Consider the following 23546-nt stretch of genomic DNA (forward strand, 5'->3'; position numbering starts at 1 on the left):
TGACAGATAGATATACTATGGGCCCTCTCGGTGGAATGACATCTAATTGGCTTGCAAGCATGTGACTGGCTCACAAGAGATATCATATCACGGTACGAGTAAAGAGTACTTATCGGTAACGAGGTTGAACTAGGTATGGAGATACCGACGATCAAACTTCGGATAAGTATAATATCGCGAGACAAAGAGAATTATTATTTTATGTAAATGGTTCTTTCGATCACGAAGTCATCATTAAATATGTGGGAGCTATTATGAATCTCCAGGTCCTGCTATTAGTTATTGATTGGAGAAGAGTCTCGATCATGTCCGCATAGTTCTCGAACCGTAGGGTGACACACTTAAGATTTGATGTTGTTTTAAGTAGATATAGAATATGAAATGGAGTTCGAATGTTGTTCGGAGTCTCGGATGGGATCCAGGACATCACGAGGAGTTCCAGAATGGTCTGGAGAATAAGATTCATATATGGGAAGTCGCATTCCAAGTTTGGGAGTGGTCCGGTGAATTTATGGAAGGTTCTAGAAGGTTCTAGAATCATCCCGAATAAATCACTATGGAAGGTGGGACTCCACCAACCCTAGCCAACCCACCAAGTGGGAAGGTGGAGTCCATGGTGTACTCCACCAAGGTGGCCGGGCACACCACAAGGAAGGGGAGGAATTCCACCTTGTCTAGGTTTCCCAAATTTGGTAAGTTTTGGAGTTGGACTCCAATGTGGTTTTGGGGCAAACCCTAGGGATTTACACCTATTTAAAGGGGAGGAGAGGGGAGGGGATGGTTACCACTTGACCGCACAACCAAGGGGCTCCCAGGCCGGCGCCCCAAGCCCCCCTCTTTCCCAAACCCTAGCTACTCCCTCCTCCTAATTATCCCGTGGTGCTTACGGCGAAGCGCTGCCGGAGATATCCACCACCGTCACCACGCCGTCGTGCTAGCGGGATTCCGTGGAGGATCTACTACATCCGCTGCCCGCTGGAACGGGGAGAAGGACGTCGTCATCAACACCGTACGTGTGACCGAGTGCGGAGGTCGTGCCCGATTGTGGCACCATCAAGATCTTCTAGGCGCTTTTGAAAGCGGCAAGTGATCGACTACATCCACCATGAGATTTATCTCGTTAACGCTTAGCAATCTTCGAGAGTATGTTGATCTTCACCTCGTTGCGACCATCTACTAGATTAGATCTTGGCTTGTTATTCGTTCTTACGGTAGGATTTTTTTATTTTCTATGCTACGAATCCCCTACAGTGGTATCAGAGCCGTGTCTATGCATAGAATGGTTGCACGAGTAGAACACAATGATTTTGTGGGTGTTGATGATTTTTTTGTCTCTTGTTTATCGTGTACTTTGCATCTTGCGGGATGGTGGGATGAAGCGGCCCGGGCTAACCTTACATGACCGCGTTCATGAGACTTGCTCCACGCTTAACATGCAACTTGTATTGCATAACTGGCTTTGCGGGTGTCAGTTTCTCTCACCATAGTTAAGATTCAATTTACAATTTTCAATCGACAACACTTATATCAGCGTTGTGGTTCATGTTCGTAGGTAGATTGGACCTTACTCGAAAACCCTAAACCACGTAAAATGTGCAAACCAAATTAGAGGCGTCTAACTTGTTTTTGTAGGGTTTGGTGATGTGATATGGCCATGATGTGATTATGAATATATTTGATGTATGAGATGATCCTTATTGTATTGTGGCAACCGGAAGGAGGCTTATGGCTGTCTTTATATTTCATGTAGTAGTTGTATTTCAATGTAGTTGTAATAGTTGCTACACATGGTGGACAACCATGAAGACAACGCCATTGACCTTGACGCCATGCCGGCGATGATGGATATCATGCCCGTTGATGATGGAGGTCATGTCCTTGCTTTGGAAATGAAGATCAAAGGCGCAAAGACAAAAGGGCTAGATCATATCACATTATGAATTGCATGTGATGTTAATCCTTTTATGCATCTTATATTGCTTAGATCGCGACGGTAGCATTATAAGATGATCCCTCTCACTAAATATCAAGATAATAAAGTGTTCGTCCTTAGTTAGCACCGTTGCCAAAACTCGTTGTTTCGAAGCATCACGTGATGATCGGGTGTGATAGACTCAACGTGTGCATACAACGGGTGCATGCCAGATTTGCACACACGTAAACTAAGTTTTAACTTGACGAGCCTAGCATGTACATACATGGTCTCGGAACATGGCAAACCGAAAGGTTAAGCATGAATCATATAAATGATATGATGAACATGTCGATTTTCGCCATTGAAGCTCACTAGTGGAAAACTGCTCTTTTGCACCGGTTTTTAAAGGCCATATGCACCGGATGGCCAACCGGTGCAAACCATCCGGTGCAAAAGGCCCCCCCCTTTTGCACCGGTTCTCTTACGAACCGGTGCTAAAGAGGTCTCCACGTGGCCGGCTGTGGGGCGCTCGGCGGGGGAGCTTTTGCACCGGTTCGTAATACGAACCGGTGCAAAAGGGTTGGGCCGCGGCAGCATTTTAGTGCCCTTCCCTGCCGCGGCAGAGTCTGCCGCGGTGGAATTGCACTAAAACGCTGCCGCGGCAGAGACTCGCCCCATTCGAAATACGGTATAATATTAATGCAGACAATTCACATATATATATATAGGAAACCATTGTATTACATATATCGATCAAAGTGACACACGTTCATGCATATATATATATGTCTACATCAACATTGATATTGGCGGTTGTCCACATAGTGTTCTCCATCTGGAGCTATGACTTGCTCAAGTAAGAACCCCGCCAGTTCTTCTTGAATTGCTCGTACACGCTCTGTTGCTAGAAGACCGTCCCGCAACCGTTCGATCTAATAATTTGAAGAAGGTACGATGGTCAGTATATATATATGTGTGTATGTGAATGAAACACAAGGTGATCGATAAAATAAAGCCATGAATGTTGTTTAATTACTTACATCAAGTTGTTCCAAAATGTCCCTCTTATGGTGGGTATTCTGGCGGATGAACTCGCAAACGTAGAACCCGCATAAATTATTCCCGTCCTCCTGCCTCAAGCACTTTACGAGAACAAAGTTCAATCAAAATAATATATATATAATCAAGGATGATAATAATGGTATTGAAACTACAATCAAAGAGATGCGCGGCCTAGCCAGTAGTACTTACCGGTACATGTTTTATTCGAAGTTCTTTATTCTTTAAACCCGGAGACTTGTTGGTGAACCGTTTCCAAGCCTTGAGGAGGATATCAGCCATGTCCCCCCACGCCTCAAGGGGTTTACTCTTTGAGTCCATGACTTCTACTATCCTGGTGTCGGGTTCAATGACTAGCAGGATATAGTGAAACCTGCGGACACACATATATATGCATAACTCATCAATTACACTTAACACATGGAGTAAGCGAAAAAGATTTAATGTGTGAAGACAGTAACACTCACGCGAAGTTGTAAGGAAATAGTATTGCCCTTTTGTATGAGTTTTTCCTTAAGACATATACCAAGTTATTCTCCGTGTCCTTGGGAGAGTTGTCGACAGTATACCCATTCACGGTATATGGGTCAACGAACCCAAGATCATAGATTTGCCCCTTGCGGCATTCGCGAATCTTCATTCTGCATAATACAGTGAGAGTATGGTTATATGCTAGCAATAATGGACGAGTCGCGGTAGAGACTTAATTACATAAATAATACTTACGTACGTATGCACTCAGCAGAGATTTGTCGAGGGCGTCTTGGTTGAATAACTGAAATAATTCACAAAATTCGATGTTCATCACGTCAGTTCGCCCGTAGTGCTCATCTCTTATTGCCACCATGATCCAGTTCTGGCCGTCCTTACATGCATCCAAGTACCAATTATGTAGTCTTCGCAGCTATGTTGATAGATTAGGCAACTCCGCAGCTCTGACAAGAGGTTCCCCGTATGTGTAATGGTATGCTAATTGGACATCGTCCATGGCCATGAATTCGATGCGGCTTAAGTACTCAGGAATACTCATACCGGCCGCATCTGCCTCATCTTTGTATAGTTTTACCATCGTTGGATCAAGGCACGCTAGGACATCGGGATACACTTGGAGCGGGGGGCACGAGTTTTTCTGGGCTCCAAGCTGGGGAACTGGTTTCCCATCTACCTTACTTTTTTCCCACCGCTCTTTTGCTAACACATTTGACTTGCGAATAGACCGGTCATAGTTCGATGAAAGACTTGGCTCAAGGTTGATGAAGGTTCTTCAGCAGTTTCAACTTCTTTTCCGTAGATATAGCTGGCTCCGCTCAAGCTGGGGCTTTTTAAGTTTCAACATTTGTTGCTTGTGCTGTTCAGCTACGATCTTGGCATTTTCCTCAACTGTATAGTCATAAGGTCTCTTGGGAGGAACCTTAGGCACTCTTGGGAGGGGCTCTTCTTTGCGTCTCGGTGATTTGTTACGACTCAGCTGTGTCGTAGCGGCCCGCCTAATTTTCCTCTTATACTTGGGCGGCGGAGAAGGCTCACGCGGCGGCGGGGAAGGCTCACGCGCCGGCGGGGAAGGCTCACGCGGCGGCGGAGATGGCTCACGCGCCGGCGGGGAAGGCTCACGCACTGGAGACGGCTGCATCGGTGGAGAATGCTGGCTCGGTGGAGACCTTGTTGGCGCCTTCCAACCCGGAATCACAATGAATTCCTTTCGCCATAGAACTGTAGTGTTCTTGGCCTCTCCCAGCTCTAGCAAATCCCCTTCACCGGCAGGGTGGTCAAGCCTCAGCGGCCCATACCCATCCATAACTTGATCCACCCCGGCAACAGCGTATCCAGGTGGAACCGGCTTGAAGTGATATCTTTGATCAGGTACCGGCGGTAAGACATAGCCGATCGCCGCCTTGAGCGTTAAGTAGCCCATCGTTTGGAAATGTAGCTCACAAGGTGTCGACTCTGTGATAAAGTCCACAGGGTAGAGATCAGAAGGCATCTGCGGATCCACAGGGGAGGGAGGAGCCATCTGCGGATCCACATCTGCATCATCACCAGGCAGCTCCGTGGAAGCCACGCTGCTCTTCCGCTGAGATCCCTGGCCGGTAGCATCGAATGCAACTTCTTCTATCCGTGGATTAGGTTGAGGTTGGGTGACCGTGGATCGAGCCTCGACATTATCATCCTCACTTGCTCCTCTAGCTTAGCAACGCGTTCTTGAACCACATCCTTTTGCCTCCGACGGCTTCTATCGGGATATTTCTTCGTTTCGCAGAAACCCAATACACCACGGCTTGCCACCTGGTATGGTTCGTGTTCGTCCCGGGTGTTCAGGATTCCCAAGGGCGCGTGTGAGCTGGTCCTTCTCTCTTCGGACGGAACTTCCCCTCTTCAACTTCCTTTGCATCATTTCTAAAGGCTTCGATGGGAAGTGGGTTTTCCCGATGTCTTTGTGTATATATGCGTAACCCTTGTGCGTCCAACGTGCCCCCATGCGCGTAAAACCAATCCCTTGACCGCTGGTTCCATTTCCGTACCTGGCTGGATCCCGTTCTTAATTAGGTCATTCTCCCATTTCTCCCACTTAGGTCTGCCAGCCTTGTAGCCTCCTCGCCCCATGGTATGGAAGTACATCTTATTAGCAGCATTTTTCTTGTTGGTGTCTGACCTTGTCTTTGCCCTCTCCGATGTCTTGTACTTCACAAATGCCTCCCAGTGGTCTTTTATCTTCTCATAGGGGCCCTTGAAATCTGGAGTCTTCTTTTTCTTGACAAAGGAGTTGTCCAATTTCTTCTTGTAGTCGTTGAACTGCGTTGCCATCTTCTTAAGAGCCCACTTCTTGACTCTTCGTTGTATGCTATTCAGCTCGCGATCCTCGTGGTCTGGCCTTTTATTATCACTATCGAGTCACTGGCTTCGAAATGTGAAATTTACCATGAGTTTCCTAAACATCAGATTTTTGGATCTCGTATCGACGTAAGTAACTCCTTCGTCCTCCTTTGCAGGTTTCTTCCATTCTTGAGTGGTGATCGGGATGGTGTCCCTAACAATAACTCCGCATTGACTTACAAACTTTTTTGCGTGATCCTTGGGAGAAATCGGTTCGCCGTCTATAGCGATTTCCGTGATGATGCACCTTTCATGGTCTTCCATCTTTCTGGCCGCGCCTCGTTTAGTTCTGCCAGTAGAGTGTGTTGATTGGGAGGTCTAAAAGAAGAAACAACGTTAATATATGTATATGCACATATCTCGTAGGCTTGGTTAATTAATATATATACACCTCGACGTGGTGAGCTTCTCCCTCGCAGTCGTCACCTTCTCCCTCACCGGAGCCGTCTCCACGGTGGTCTTGATCATCTTCCTCATCGGAGCCGTCTCCTCGGGTTCGCTCGTCTCCCTCGCCGGATTGGTTTAGGTAAAGAGAGGTGATATCGTCATCATCACGGATAATCTCCTCGACGAGGTATTCTTGTTCTAGGTCTCTTTCCATAGTTTCTGCAAAGACTTAAAAGTTATTCTAATGCTATAAACACAACGAAGCTAGATTCTGCAAAGACTTACAAGTTTCTGCAAAGACTTACAAGTAATTAAGAATAATGCTCAATACATGATCAATAATAGTGCTGAAAGCAGATAGTGCAGTTACATGCATACATAGATCGATAATACATCAATCACTACTACAAACACTCAACCGCGCAGACCGGGTCCTAGAGGGCGCCGACCGGGTCCTGAGCCGCGCTGGGTGTGCCCCCAAAGCCACGGAACAACAACGGGAGCATAGCTAACATGAGATCCCTGCATAACGCTCCATCCGCCCCTATACATGTTGTCTAACGCATACATGTAACGGCGAACGTGCTGGTCCTCCGCTTCAATGCGCTGAGCTACCTCCTCCGGCGGGGCCGGCTCCCTCTGAAACGAATGTGGCCCATAGGACCTCCACCAGAGAATATCCGGGTCGACGACGGGACCCGGATTCCGCACCAAGGTGCGCGCCCCGGAAGATAACACCTCCCGGTGCCACCCGGCGGAGCCTGGGCCCCGGACTTCCCCCATCTGCTGCATCTCCTCTAAAACTGTCCTAGCTCCAGGACGCGGAGGCCGCGGCATCGTATGCAAACTAACAAATATAATATTGAATTTGAATAAAGTACTTATGAATATGAATCAAAGTAATTAAAAATTTTCTAACACATACTAATATAGTACTGACATATTCCATCTAATTTTTTTCTAACACATCTAAAATAAAGTACTTACATATTTCATCTAATTTTTTCTAACACATATTTAAAATCTAACACATACTAAAATTTCCTAACACATCTAACACACTAAATTTTTTCTAACTAAAATTTCCTAACACATCTAACACACTAACTTTTTTCTAACACACTATTTTTAACTAAATTTCTAACTAAATTTCTAACACTACTAAAATTTCTAAAATTTCTAAAATTTCTAAAATTTCTAAAATTTCTAACACACTAAATTTCCTAACTAAAATTTCTAACACTACTAAAATTTCCTAACTAAAATTTCTAACTAAATTTCCTAACTAAAATTTCTAACTAAATTTCTAACTAAATTTTCCTAACTAAAATTTCTAACTAAATTTTCCTAACTAAAAACTAACTAAAAAAAAAAAGGAGGGGGCAGGGGCGGGCGGCGCTGCTCACCTCGAGCGTCTGGCGGCGGACGGGCGACGGCGAGCGAAAGCGGCGGCAGCGACGGCGGCGGGCGGCGACGGCGGCGACGGCGGGTGGCGGCGGCGGCGGGCGCGACGGCGGGGCGACGGCGCGGTGTGGAGGAGGAAGAGGAGGAGCAGGGCGCGGCGCGGGCGGGCGACGGCGGGCGCGGGCGGGCGACGGCGGGCGGCGGCGACGGCGACGCGCGACGGGGCGCGCGGTGTGGAGGAGGAAGAGGAGGAGCCGGGCGCGGCGCGGGCGGGCGGCGGGCGCGGGCGGGCGCGGCCGACGGCGGGCGACGGCGCGGGCGGGCGCGGACGGCGGGCGGGCGGCGGGCGGCGGCGCACGATTTTGGCAGCCTGCCGGCGTCCAAGCTCTCCTCGCGCGAATGGGGAAGAAGGAGGGGCGCGCGCGCAGTTAAGTAATTGGGGTCTTTTGCACCGGTTCGTAGCTGGAACCGGTGCAAAAGAGTCTTTTGCACCGGTTCCAGCCACGAACCGGTGCAAAAGACCCCAATTTTGGCTGAAAATTTTGCATTCTTCCCGCCTTTTTTTCTCTCTTTCGCGCGGGATCGAGTTCCCGCCACGACGCTGCGCGGGTTTCCGCCACGACGCCGCGCGGGATATGTTCCCGCCACGACGCCGCGCTGGACATTTCCCGCCACGACGCTGCGCGGGTTTCCGCCAAGACGCCGCGCTGGACATTTTCCCGCCACGACGCTGCGCGGGATATGTTCCCGCCACGACGCCGCACTTGACATTTTCCCTCCACGACGCCCAGCGCGGAGATTTCCCGCCTAAACGCCCTCTATAAATAGTACTCCCCCGTGTCTCCCATTTCACTCATCACTGAACCCTAGCCCATTGCACAATGCCTCCAAAGCCGCACCCACCGCCGGTGGAGGTGGACCCGCAGCTCGCGGAGATAGAGGAGTGGGAGGAGTTGCAGCAGCAGCTGCGGCAGGAGGCGGCAGCCAGGAGGGCAGCAGCGGATGAGGTGGACCCGCAGCTCGCAGAGATAGAGGAGTGGGAGGAGGCGGCGCTAGCGGCTACCATAGAAGCGTTTGAGAGGCAGAGTCTCCAGGAGCTGCATAAGCGGCCGCGTGTGGCGGATCTGGATAGTGAGGAGATGCATAAGCGTCGTCGTGAGGAGGAGCTGCGGCAGGAGGCGACAGCCAGGAGGGCAGCAGCAGATGCGCGGAAGAACTAGTAGAAGTTGTTATTTTTGAATTTCAATAAAGCAGTGTTGTCGTTGTTTTAGTTTAAGTTTAGTTAACGTATCTTGTTAAATTTCAATAAAGTCGTTGTCGTTTTATCCCGGTTAATGGCTGGAACCGGTGCTAAAGACGGTTGATTAGTTTATATACCCCTTTTATCCCGGTTACTGGCTGGAACCGGTGATAAAGATGGTGGATTAGTTTATATATCCTTTTATCTCGGTTCCTGGCTGGAACCGGTGCTAAAGATGGGGGGGCTAAATCTGGGGGAGGCTTATCTGTTATTTGCCTTATCTGGGGTGGTTTCATCCGGGGGAGGGATTATCCTGGAGGCACACACCGCTATATATAGCCCCCTCCGGGGAGAGTAGAGAGAACAAAGAGAGAAGATGCAACGACCAAGAAGGAAAGAGCCTCTCCGGCGAAGTTTCTCGAAGATGTCTTAGATGGCTGGCCGTCTTAGACATCTTCGGAAACTTCGCCCGAGAACTCTTCCCACAAGCTGCTAGTATACACCCAACAAACAATAGCTCACGGTAAGGAGGGGAGAGCATAGAGAGCTTCCAGGGAGCTGGTATATAACCCGACGACGGCGACCTCGAAGGAAAGAGCCTCCGACGGAGTTTCTCGAAGATGTCTTAGATGGACGGCCATCTTAGACATCTTCGGAAGCTCCGCCCGAGTAACTCTTCCCGCAAGTCCCGCTCGGAAGCTGCTACTATACACCCAACAACCAGTAGGTGAGGATAAATTTCCAAACATGTGTATCTACAAAAATAATAAACTTGGGTAATTGCATTTAGTTAAAACGACCAATGTTACAGATACATATCACAACAAACGCTTCACAATATGAGCTCAAGGTACATGATAATAATTAATACATTATGATCGCTTCGACCGTAACCATGGAGTATCTTCAGCATTTAACGCGATGGTTGGATCAATGTTCACTGTGAAGGGCGGAATTTCAGCAAACTTATTATAATCTTCTGACATGTCCGTCTTGTCCTCGACTCCCACGATGGTTCTTTTCCCTGAAAGAACTATGTGACGCTTTGGCTCATCGGATGAGCTCGTTTCCTTATGTTTTCTTTTATTCGGTCTAGAGGACATGTCCTTCACATAGAAAACCTGAGCCACATCATTGGCTAGGACGAATGGTTCGTCTCGTAACCAAGATTGTTGGTATCCACTGTTGTCATTCCGTACAGCTGGTCTACCTTTACCCCTTTTCCATCCAGCTTGAACCATTTGCACCGAAATAAAGGGACCTTAAAAGAAGGTCCATAGTCAAGTTCCCATATCTCCTCTATGTAACCATAATATGTGTCCTTTTTGCCATCGCTAGTGTTTGTTGCATCAATGCGGACACCACTGTTTTGGTTGGTGCTCTTTTATCTTGGGCGAACGTGTAGAAGGTATTTCCATTTATCTCGTACCCACTGGAAAGTCACTATAGTCGAAGATGGTGACCCAGCCAACATGTACAACTGATCTACAATCGTTGTTATTCATGAGATGTTCTCGGAGCCAACCGCCGAATGTCTGCATATGTTTATGCGTAATCCAGTCTTCAGACCGCCCCAGATGTTCTGAGCGCACAATATTCTTGTGATCAGTGATATACGGGGCCACCAAGGTGGAACTTTGTAGAACTGTGTAGTGTGCTTGAGTGAAAGAAATGCCGTCCCTACATATCATTGATTTCCTTCCTAGCGTGCCTTTTCCACTTAGTCGCCCCTCATGTCGCGATTCGGGAACACCAATCGACTTAAGGTCGGGAATGAAGTCAACACGTAACTCGATGACCTCCTCTGTTCCATAGCCCCTGGAGAGCCTACCTTCGGGCCTAGCACGGTTATGAACATATTTCTTTAAGACCCCCATGAACCTCTCGAAGGGGAACATATTGTGTAGAAAGACAGACCGAGGATGGCAATCTCTTCGACAAGGTGAACCAGGAGATGTGTCATAATATTGAAGAAAGATGGTGGAAACACCAACTCAAAGCTAACAAGACATTGCACCACATCCTTCTGTAACCTTGGAAGACTAGCTGGATCGATTACCTTCTGAGATATCGCATTAAGGAATGCACATAGCTTCACAATGGGTATTCGAACATTTTCCTACGTAAGCCCCCTCGGTAACCGGAAGCAAGCTGCGTCATAATAATGTGGCAGTCATGCGACTTCAGGTTACTGGAATGTTTTCTTCTCCATATTTATAATTCCCTTTATATTGGAGGAGAAGCCAGACGGGACCTTGATACCGTAAAGGACTTCAAAAAAGATATCCTTCTACTGCTTTGGTAAGAGCGTAGCCGGCAGGACTTAAGCGACTCCCGTATCCTTGTAATCCTGTTCTTGCTTGTCTTTTGGGACTTTCATACGATACTGGTCCTCCCGTGCTTCTGGTGTATCTTTTGTCTTCCCATACACGCCTAAGAAACCTAGCAGGTTCACGCAAAGATTCTTCGTCACGTGCATCACGTCGATTGAAGAGCGGACCTCTAGGACTTTCCAATAGGGTAGATCCCAAAATATAGATTTTTTCTTCCACATGGGTGCGTGTCCGGTAACGTCGTCATTCGGAACAGATTGGCCGCCAGGACCCTTTCCAAAGATTACTTTTAGGTCCTTGACCATATCAAGTAAAGCATCACCGGTACGGAGTTCAGGCTTCACCCGGCGATCTGCCTCACCTCCGAAATGATTGCCTTTCTTTCTGACGGGGTGCCTCTTTGAAAGAAATCGACGATGCCCTGTGCACACAACCTTCTTACATTTATGCAAATAGGCACCTTCGGTCTCATCTAAACAGTGCGTGCATGCATTGTATCCCTTGTTTGTCTGTCCTGAAAGGTTACTAAGAGCAGGCCAATCATTGATGGTCACGAAAAGCAACGCTCGTAGGTTAAATGACTCCTGTTTGTACTCATCCCATGCATGTACACCTGGTTTGCTCCACAACTGTAAGAGCTCTTCAAATAATGGCTGTAGGTACACATCAATGTCGTTGCCGGGTTGCTTTGGGCCTTGGATGAGCACTGGCATCATAATGAACTTCCGCTTCATGCACAACCAAGGCGGAAGGTTATAGATACAAAGAGTTACAGGCCAAGTGCTATGACTGCAGCTCTGCTCCCCAAAAGGATTCATTCCATCTGTACTTAGGCCAAACCTTAAGTTCCTCGCGTCATCTGCAAAATCCGGGAACTCTCTATCGATTGTCCTCCTCTGCGACCCATCGCGGGGTGTCTCAAGCATCTCGTCTTTCTTACGGTCTTCTTTGTGCCATCGCAACAACCTGGCATGCTCTTTATTTCTGAACAGACGTTTCAACCGTGGTATTATAGGAGCATACCACATAACCTTGGCAGAACCCTCTTCCTAGGGGCTCGCCCTCAACATCACCAGGGTCATCTCGCCCGATCTTATACCGAAGTGCGGTGCATACCGGACATTTTTCCAAATTTTCATACTCAGCGCGGTAGAGGATGCAGTCATTAATGCATGCATGTATCTTCAGCACCTCTAATCCTAGAGGGCGAGAGAACCTTCTTTGCTTCGTACGCATCGTCGTGCAATTCGTTATTCTTTGGAAACCTCCTCTTCATTATTTTCAGTAACTTCTCAAATGGCTTGTCACATATACCAGCCTCTGCCTTCCATTGCAGCAACCTGTGGTGGCACCGAGCTTTGTGTTGCCATCTTCGCAATTTGGGTATAACTTCTTTTGTGATCATCTAACATGCCCTTTAACTTTCGCTTCTCGTTTTCTGTTTCGCATCTCTCGTGTGCATCGGCGATGGCCCGACGAAGATCATCATCAACGGGCTCATCTGATGCCTCTTCATCTTGATCACCTCCTCCTGCATCTTCATCTTCATCATGCCCTGTTGCGGTATCACCGTAGTTAGGGTACATATCATCATCCTCTTCTTCTTCTTCGTCGTCTTCCATCATAACCCCTCTTTCTCCATGCTTGGTCCAACAATTATAGCTGGGCATGAAACCTTTCCAAAGCAGGTGTGAGTGAATGACTTGCCATTCAGGGTATTGCTTCAAGTTATGGCAATCAACACATGGACAACACATAAAACCATCCGCCCGTGGGTTTTCTGAGCCACACGGATAAATTCTTCCAGGCCCGATCTGAACTCGGGTAGACGTCGGTCAACGTACATCCATTGCTGCCGGTTCATCTACATCAAATAATTAATTAAGTTTATCAATAAACAATTACAAAACATCATAATATTTATAAATAGTGGAAATTAGCACCGTACAAATGAAAGGGTTAAGTTGTTGCTTAAACCTTGATCGAGGAGGAAAGAAAGAGGAGAAAGCTTAAGTGTCGCTCCGGCACCTCATCTCATTTTTGTTGGGTGTAAAATCAAGCGGCATCACTCTCTCACACATTTCATCGAGCACCTTATGTGCATGCCAAAGAGAAGCAACTTAGCACTCAACACACACACCTTCTCCTAGCAAAAATGAAGTGAGTTGGGCTGTTTGGCCGGTAGCTGAGCTGAAATAGGCTGGGGACCTTTTAGCACGGTCGTGTTACGAACCGGTGCAAATGGTCTATCTTTTGCACCGGTTCGTAACACGAACCGGTGCTAAAGGTTCCTCGGCTGACACGTGCTGGCGACGACCTTTTTGCACCGGTTTGTGTTACGAACCGGTGCAAAAGATAGATCATTTGCACCGGTTCGTAACACGAACCGGTGCAAAAGGTCCCTCGGCCGGCTGCTCCCCACGAACCGGTGCTAATGACCCCTTTTAGCACCGGTTCGTGCCAAATCCGGTGCAAAAGACATTTGGGGCAAAAAACCAAAGCCCTTGTTTCTACTAGTGGCTACATCATCTCTCGTGATGATCAGACTTGTTGTAGTGGATTTGGTTCGTGTAATCACTAAGGCAACATGAGGGATGTTATTTTGAGTGGGAGTTCACCTAGTTAATTCAAGAATGAATAGTAAACTCAAATTTATCCTGAACAAAGTCTAAATTGTATTTGAATTAATTTGTGTAGAATTAGCATCCATTTTCTACTTTGCGCTAGGCTTGTAACTGAGATAGAAACACTGTTAAATCTGACAACTAACTTTACGGACTGGTACCGTATCGTTAAAGAATCAAGAAATGATTAAGTCCTATTGCAAACTTTTGGTAATCCTCAAATTGCTGATTCGAAAAGCAATGGTTTCAATTAGTATCTAAAATTATCTTTTCTCCGTGAAACTTGATGTTCAAATCCGTTTGAAAAGTAAGGAGCTGAAACGTTTGTTTTCAGAAATAAGCAAGGTGTGAGATATATGTGATATCTAAGACCTTATTATAAGATAATAGAATATAATTTAGTGAAACTACATAAACTCATAAGTTTTATGGGAATGTACGAAGGTTGAGATGTTAGGCATCCTGATCCTCCAACTAGTTGGGCACTAACGTTATTTGCATATCCATGTAAGCCATAGTAGCTTCATCATGAAGTTGTCATGATTTGATGGATACAATTATGAGTGAAATTATTCATCACATTAAAAAGTTACTAATAGTGAAATCCGGAACACTTGTCATGTTATGATCAACTTCAAAGTGCGAACCTCAAGGTTATTGGTATTTGACCAATAAGTCTAGAAGTTATTGATGTTGAAGTGTTTTCTGGAAAATGATGAAAGTTGAAAGAGAAACTACAAAGAAAATTTGGCTGAAAGAAAGAAAAGACTAGAAAGTCTAGCTCAGGTGTATATAGATGATATACATGTTATGAATGTGTTCTTTGATTGGTCACACAATGGAATTATTGGGTATTTATACCATATTGGTTGGTATGAGATGCGATACAACACAACACAATACAATAATACAATGGCCTAAGTGACTAATAAGGAATGTGGTAATAATGCACGTCTGGAACAAAATAAAGTGTTATTATGTTCGTCGTTGGCATTCTACCTAGCCCTTCAGATTTATAGTAAATAACTTAATAATTGCTATTTTGCTCTGGTCAAATGAAAACAATGAGTTGTTCAAATTATGATAATACTCCATGTAAGATGGATATGTTATTATAAATCTTAATGGCGAAACCCACATGCATAACACTGACGCTAAAATGCCATAAGGCAAATGATTTGAATTCCACTTATTTGTGGAACCACCATTTAGGTCATGTTATAAAGGAACACATGAAGAAACTCCATGCAAATGGATTTTTGGAGTCATTCGATTTTTGAATCGTTTGGCACTTGCAAATATTTTCTAAAGAAAATAACCAAAATACCGTTCATAGGCCAAGAGTTGAACGAGCAACTAACTTAGTGGAAACATACATGATGATGTATGTGGTTCATTGGGCATAGTTGTGTGCGAAGATTCTTCTACTTTATAAAAACTTCCAACAATGAATTGAGTGTATATATATGGATATATTTTTTCGATGAGGAAGAAGTTTGAAAAACTTGAATAGATTCAAATAAATTTCAACATGAAGTGGAAATCATCATAATAGAAAAGTCAAATATACATGATTGAATCATTGTGGAAATATTTGAATTATGAGTTTTAGCGAACATCTAAGAGAGTTACGAAATTGTTCCACAACTCATACGTTTCTTGGAACACCATAGTTATGATGGAGTATTCGAAAGACGTATCCAAACCTTGTTGGATTAATGATGAGATAAAATAAAATAATGCCATTATATTTTGTGGATTATGCTTCAGATACTACCGTTTTTACACTAAATAGAGCATCATCATAATCCGTTGAAATGACACCATATGAGTTATGGCATGGGTATAAACCCTAATAGTCTTTTCTTAAATTTTGGTATGCATAGCATAAGTAAATGAGTTTACAACCCAAATTGGATGAATGTCTTTGTTGGTTGTCCCAGAGAACAAATTGGGAATTCTTTCCACTATAAAGTCAATGACAAAAGTGTTTGTCGATGTTACTTGCTTATTTCCAAGAAATTGTTTCTAGCGAAGTATTTGAGTGAGAGGAAAATGGAACTTGATAATGTTGATGAACCTGGGCATGATGATGAGAGTAGTGTAGCATCGGAAATGGTTCCAAAAGCGGTCACGACGATCATGGCTCCCATGTCTACAAAGTGTTATAGTCATGGAGATCAAAATACCTATTGAACCTTGTAGGAATGGTTTACTTTGTGATCAAATAAATGATTTGTAGACAAAGTATTGATTTTGAACAATGATAAACCAACTAAATACAAAGAAGCTATGATGGGCCCTGACTTCGATAAAATGGCTAAGAGACATGAAATCCAAGATAGTATCTAAAATCAAGCTTGGAGCTTGGTAAACCTTTTGAAGGAATAAATACTTTTTGAAAGTGAATGGATCTATAAAAATTATTAGACTTGGATATAATATCCTTGAAGAAGCTCGACTTGTCAAAAGATTGTTTACGACAAAGTTCAAAGAGTTGACGGCGATAAGATTAGATCTTCAGCAGCAATGCTTATAGTCTATGCAGATTGTTCTAGTAATCACTATATATTTATTTTATGCGACATGTTAGTAGGATGGCAAAATACATTCCTTAACAGAAGTATGTATTAAAGGTGTATACAAGATACAAAACTGAGAGTTTTGCTAGTTCGTAGAATACTAGATAGGTATACAAACTTCACTGAATGAAGTGAGTATCACGGAGTCAGAATCTTCACTGGATGAAATAATCAAAGAGTTTTGATTTCATCAGAAACGATGAAGATACTTTCATTTGAAAGAAATTAAGTGGGAGCACTGAGACATATTTATAATACTTTATGTAGATGACATATCGTTGATTATAAATAATGTAATCATGTACTTGATGTGATTAGAAGCTTTCATTGAAAATTAACTTCAATGAAAGGATGTGGACTAAAAACATATTTAGCGTCAAGATCTATGAAGATAGATTGAAACACATAATAAGTTTAAGTCAAAGTATATAGAATGAATATTGAAGTAGTTCAATATGAAAACGTTAAGAAGGTGTTCTTTTCCATCTGGAGGTTTAAACAAGACTTGAGTGTATTTGACACTCAATGAGTAAAAACACATGAGTGATTTTAGAACACGAATAATATGTACACAATCAGATGTCCTATGCTCTAAGTTGTTACGAGCATATATCAAAATGATTCATAAGATGATCATTGGACAACAATAAGAATACCCTGAGTGCTTTGTCAGAGCCGACGATATAAATATGTAGTTTTATATGGGGTAATGACAAATGAATCGTTGTAAGGTGTTACACCGATATTAGTTTGGTCACATATAAAAATGAATTTCAATCGAAATTAAGCTAATCTGTTCATTAAAAGGTAGCAAAATGGGCTAGAAATAGTCTATGCTAGATTTAGATTAGTTCTAAACATTGTGACGGATTCTACAAATGAAGGCAGAGTATCTCATTGTTTTGACAATGACCGAGAGTGTTTGAGTCGAGGAGTTCTTTGAGAACTTGGTATAGTTCGGGTAGTGTCAGAACTATGAAACTATATTGTATGTGACAATATTGGTAACATATTTCAGAACGCGGAATTAAGGTTCCACCAGAAGACCAAACATATACGATTGATGTCGACTCATTTTTGAAAAATTGAGTAATGCGTAGAGACGCAAATGAATTGCAAAATGCATACGTTTCTGAGAATGTCAGATTCGTTGACTGGAACCTCTCCCATAAGCAAACATGATAAGTACCAGAAGGCCAAGGTGTTAGATCTTTACAAATGTAAACTAGATTATTGATTCTAGTGCAAGTGGGAGATTGTTGGAGATATGCCCAAGAGGCAATAATAAAAGTGTTTATTGTTATATCTTAGTGTTCATGATAAATGTTTACATCCCATACAAACCGGAAACATTAATACTTGTATGTTTAGTAAACATAAAGGAGTCCCTAGTAAGCCTCTTGTTAAACTAGCTTGTTGATTAATAGATGATCATGGTTTCATGATCATAAATATTGGATATTATTAATAACAAGATCATATCATTAGGTGAATGATGTGATAGACATACATCCATAGTAAGCGCAACATATGATCAAGTCATTAAGTTCGTTGTGCTTCAAGCTTTAAATATACATAGTAACCTAATCCTTCGACCATGAGATCATGTTAATCACCTACATCAGATGGATGCTTTGATGACACCAAACACTACTTCGTAAATGGGTTGTTATAAATGTGGCATTAAGTGTTCGGAAAGTATAGGGTTGAGGTACGTGGATCAAGAGTGGGATTTGTCCATCCAAATGACGGATTGATATACTCTAGGTCCTCTCGGTGGAATGATATCCAATTAGCTTGCAAGCATGTGACTGGCTCACAAGGGATATCATATCACGGTACGAGTAAAGAGTACTTATCGGTAATGAGGTTGAACTAGGTACCGACAATCAAACTTCGGATAAGTAAAATATCGCGAGACAAAGGGAATTGTTATTTTATGTAAATGGTTCTTTCGATCACAAAGTCATCGTTGAATATGTGGGAGCTATTATGAATCTCCAGGTCCTTCTATATATTAGTTATTGATTGGATAAGAGTCTGGATCATGTCCTTATAGTTCTTGAACCGTAGGGTGACACACTTAAGGTTTGATGTCGTTTTAAGTAGATATGGAATATGGAATGGAGTTCGAATGTTTTTCGGAGTCTCGTATGGGATCCAGGACATCATGAGGAGTTCCGGAATGGTCCGGAGAATAAGATTCATATATGGGAAAACACATTCCAAGTTTGGGAGTGGTCCGGTAAATTTTTGGAAGGTTGTAGAAGGTTCTAGAATCATCCAGAGTAAATCACTATGGTAGGTGGAGTCCCGGAGGGACTCCACCAGCCCTAGCCAACCCACCAAGTGGGAAGGTGGAGTCCATGATGGATGGACTCCACCAAGGTGGCCGGCTACACCACAAGGAAGGGGAGGAATCCCACCTTGTCTAGGTTTCCCAAATTAGATAAGTTTTGGAGTTGGACTCCAATATGGTTTTGGGGTAAACCCTAGGGATTTCCACCTATTTAAAGGGGAGGAGAGGGGAGGGGCTGGTTACAACTTGGCCGCACCACCAAGGGGCTCCCAGGCCGGCGCCCCAAGCCCCCCTCTCTTCCAAACCCTAGCTACTCCCTCTTCCTAATTCTCCCAAGGTGCTTACGACGAAGCGCTGCCGGAGATATCCACCACCACCGTCACCACGCAGTCGTGCTAGCAGGATTCCGAGGAGGATCTACTACATCCGCCCGTGAGGGAGACGCGTGCTTTTAGACAAGAAAAGAATGCCTGGCAACCTGCTGCAAACGATCCAATACTAGTTTTGATGTGGACACCCATTACTTTTCTACTATGTAATGACCATAAATTTATTTTTCTGTAGACGCGTGCTTTTAAATTTAGTCTTATTTGGCTATAATAAATGTGAAAAATAGATATACTGTTGCTTTTGACTTATTCAGAATTTCTAGACTTTGACATTTGTTTTCTTGTGATCTACCTCTCTTTGCTACTTCATCGTCCCACCGGCTAATTACGAATCCACTGTTTTCTTGTTACCAGTTTCGATCCAATCCAAAGGCAAGGCATGACCATGGCTCACAATCTTGTGTCAAGTGCAACTTCATTTTCATGAATTGCAATAATATAACCATGATAGTGGCAAGAGCTCAAAGAAACTTTATAATTATAATTATGAGAAACTCAACTGTAATAGATCAAATTATGACAAATTTCTTGATTCTGAATTGTAAATCAGCTAGCAGATCAGCATGACCACTTGGAAGAATATGAACGTGATTAAAACTGCCCGGAGGGCAAAGGAGGATGGGTTGGCGTCGCCACTTTGCTTGAAGAAGGATTTTTGCACTCTAGGCCACATAAGTACATCGTTTTGTAGCAGTCGTTTGTTCCTGAACAACAATAGCAAAGGGACGAACTTTTGCAGTCCAGGGCATGCTTTTTGTAGGCACATAATCCGTTCTTATTGTCGCTCTCGTCATCAATGATGCGGCCTACACGAAAATATCAAACCATTAATATCCATATAAATCTCCAATATTTATCGACCAAATCAAAATAATGAAACTGTTCACATTAACCTCTGAAATACGAATACTTACAGTGTGCATGTATAGCAAAGCTCATGAGAAGAATCAAAGAGAGTAAGATCACTGCATGGGCAGGTCTGGCTCGCTTTCCCATTACGGCAATACAACTGCAATATGACACTTGGTTGGCGAGTTTGTATGTATGTTTTCTGATAGATATAATTTACATGATCATGCTTGCTCTGTCCATGCATTATCCAGTATATATAGAGATGGACGGAGGGAAAGAGAGGAAATTTAATACGGGATAAAATTTCACACCACCAAAAATAGACTAGTAAATAAATCATATTACCTGAAATACATTAATTAGTTGCAACCAACATAAATTAGAATATATTAGCTGCAACCAATATAATGTATCATCCTTAGTTACTGCTAAAAAATAGTACATTACCATGTTTAATTAATCCTATTTTAAAACAAGTTTCCAAAATTAGGACAAGCATGCGGGGCAGGTTTTCATGAGTTGTTGATAGGCGGTAATTAATCAACTCATTCTAACACGAGCGCGCAAGCGTCCAGATAATTCGAGACAAGCAGCAGTAGGTTATGCCCTCGTGCAGCGTGATCCCAATGTGGGTAAATCGCGTACCACCGTTCCGGTTGCATTCTTCCCTATGGCCCCATGTTCTTACCCCCTTCGTGAGGATACCTCCTCCAGGGTATTGTCGAGTAGGCAACGACACGCCACGCCAGATCGGGGACTGCTAGCTCCCCGCCCATGATTCCACATCAGACCACCCTACTAGCCTCAAAGGCCTGACCTATGCCAGTCTTCCAAACTTGTCGCTGGAGCTCTCGCAACACCTCCGCTTCTTACCGTTGGATAGTGTTCCTGCGATTCCCTAACTAGCTCCACTAGGCCCAGCCTCAGCCGTTGTTCCCTGTGAGTGGATCAAATTCGAGGGGAGGAGCCTTGCGATAACCTTGAGGCTTGTTGCCGTGACCATGACCAATGCATCAACAAGAATGGTACATATCTTGTCCGCGGAGGGCATATAGATAGGAAAATTAAGGGTGGGAATGTAAAATGAAACACCGTACCTTACACTATAGTGTTTCATTTATTGTTTCTCATCTGTTTGTCAATTTAGTAATGATGCAACTATTTGTTTAAAAATCGCAGAACAATATGTTTGTTGAAAGTACCTATATGAAGTTTGGTTTCTTTTTCTATCTATTGGTCAGTGGTAAATGGTTTAAGATGTTAATTTACCTATGCCTCCCAAAATTGCAGTTCCCTATTAAATTCCATGCGCATTCTGAATCAAGTGTTTTGGAATCAGAGAAAAAGAAAATGTTGTAGAGTCTTGACTAGGGACACTCACTACGACATGGGACTTGTACAATTTTTTCTATAAGTTACTGCCCAATTTAGTTGAATGAACTATACAATATTCAAATTCCATGTATGTTCTTGCTCTCACATTTTCTCTAGCCGTATAATTTTCAAATCCTCAACATTTTTACACCACTTCCTTTTTGCAGAATGCTTTGACTGATTCTGACCGAGTCTGCACACCATCAATTACAGAATACTGAAAAACACTTGCAGAAGATATAAGCACTTTCATTCCCTTTCATGGTCATTGCACCTATGGTTGATCCATCCTTTGTTTTAAAAACAGTAGCTTATTACCACTATCCTCTGATACTGTATATTTACCATAAACTTCCTAATGGGTACATCCGCTGGAATTGAGGAGTGTCACGACAAAACTAATCGTGTAAGTTCAAATCTCATAGCTATTATATCCTCTTATCCTGATAATGTCTAATATTTTGCATGCATCAACTACTCTCTTTTAACAGATTATTGAATGAAAGATATGCAAGTCAAAATATGCAGAAAACAGAAACTACTTGTCGGATCTCTGCTGCAACAATTTTGCAGTTGTGTCCTACATCGAGTTCTCAGTCGAGTTAACCACACACGGATCAAGAAGGCGACGTGCCGGTTTTTTGTAAGTAGAAGGACAGGTTCCAATTTTTGACCTACCACCACTACGGACTACAATTTATTAATAAATATTCAAAAGGAGGTAGTAGGTGATGAGAATGGACCAGGGCGGAGGCAATCTGACACGGAACACTAGCTACGGCCAACGGTGCATCAATGGACAAAGTATTTGTGGGGAGAGGGTTGGTGTTTCAGACACCTTTCAACACTTCAAATTGTATTTTTTTCCTCATCAACAATATTTGTTGTGGCCCACTCTCTGCTCGATGGAAACGACATTTTAAATTTCATCAGTTGAACATAAATAAGCAAAAATATGCTATTATTTGTTATCCAAATTATGCATCAACTAGCACATTAGCATGATCATTTGGAACAACACGAGAGCAATTAGACCAAACGAGATGTCAAAGAAGGATGGGTTGGTGACCCTACTACGCTCGAAGAAGATTTTTTGCACTCTTCTTCACATATGCCCTCGGTTAGGTAGCAGGTGTACGTTATTAAACAACAGTAACAATATCCGCTTTTGCAAAGTGAGACATGCTTTTTATACGCGCATAGTCCACCTGGTAAATTGATCTTCTCGTTGCTCTTGTCATCAATGATGCGGCCTACACATAGAAACGGATATCAACCCTTAATGTCCATATAGGTCTCGAACATTGAGTAACCAGAATGTGCAAAAATTAGTTATTTCCAATTAACCTTTAGGATAATGCTATATCTTGAAAAACTAGCTTACTTGATATTAATAATAAATATCAGTACTTACAGTGAGCATGAATAGCATAGCACATGGGAAGAAGAAGCAAGACAAGGGTTGGTTCATGTGCAATGCTAGTGTGCTTCCCCATCGAGACAATTCAATTGCATTGGAATACTTGCTTAAAGGGTTTGTATGTATGTTTTATGATAGATGTATTCTATAAGATTATGTTGCTCCATCCACACATTGTTCACGTATATATAGGGAGAGGGAGGAGAAGGAAGGTCAATGTGTAGATGCAATTTCTAACCTGCAAATAATATGTCAAGAAAACTAATGCTTATTAATTGGAATACATTAACTAGTTGTAACTTGCAACCTCTGAAATACTAATACTTACAGTGTGCATGTATAGCAAAGCTCATGAGAAGAAGCGAAGAGAGTAGGATCAGTGCATGGGCAGGTCTGGCGTGCTTTCCCATCACGGCAATACAACTGCAATATGACACTTGGTTGGCGAGTTTGTATGTATGTTTTCTGATAGATGTAATTTACAAGATCATGCTTGCTCTGACCATGCATTGTCCATTATATATAGAGAGGGAGGAAGGGAAAGAGAGGAAATTTAATACGGGATAAAATTTCCCACCACCAAAAATAGACTAGTAAATAATTCATATTACCTAAAATACTTTAATTAGTTGCAACCAACATAAATTAGAATATATTAGCTGCACCAATATAATGTATCATCCTTAGATACTACTAAAAATAGTACAATACCATATTTAATTAATCCTATTTTAAAATAAGTTTCCAAATATAGGACAAGCATGTGCGGCAGGTTTTCATGAGTCGGTGATGGTACG

This window comes from Lolium perenne, chromosome 6 (assembly GCF_019359855.2).
Source record: "Lolium perenne isolate Kyuss_39 chromosome 6, Kyuss_2.0, whole genome shotgun sequence".
Lineage (NCBI taxonomy): Eukaryota > Viridiplantae > Streptophyta > Magnoliopsida > Poales > Poaceae > Lolium > Lolium perenne.